A 201-nucleotide genomic window follows, 5' to 3' on the forward strand; every position below is an offset into this window, starting at 1 on the left:
TTTCTCCCTCCCTTGGCGTATTTGTGACCAGGAGCCGTGGCCGCGGCCGTTGCCAAGTCCTGGTGGGTGTCGGGAAGCGCGTCCTTAGGGGGGTCTGCTCCGTCCTCGCCACCCGGCCTCGGACTGGTTGCCTTTCTCATTGTGCAGCCAGCCGACCGGAACCGTCTTGAGGGAAGCCTCCCGCCCGGGGCGCCGGCGGGG

At 68.7% G+C, this 201-nt stretch overlaps 1 protein-coding gene across 1 annotated transcript in view; it reads left to right on the top strand.

Moving 5' to 3' along the window:
* Positions 1-201, top strand: part of TCERG1 (transcription elongation regulator 1) — a 59,968-nt gene that overhangs the window by 432 nt on the left and 59,335 nt on the right.

The sequence above is a fragment of the Myotis davidii genome, unplaced genomic scaffold (genome assembly GCF_000327345.1).
Source record: "Myotis davidii unplaced genomic scaffold, ASM32734v1 scaffold89, whole genome shotgun sequence".
Taxonomy (NCBI): Eukaryota; Metazoa; Chordata; class Mammalia; order Chiroptera; family Vespertilionidae; genus Myotis; species Myotis davidii.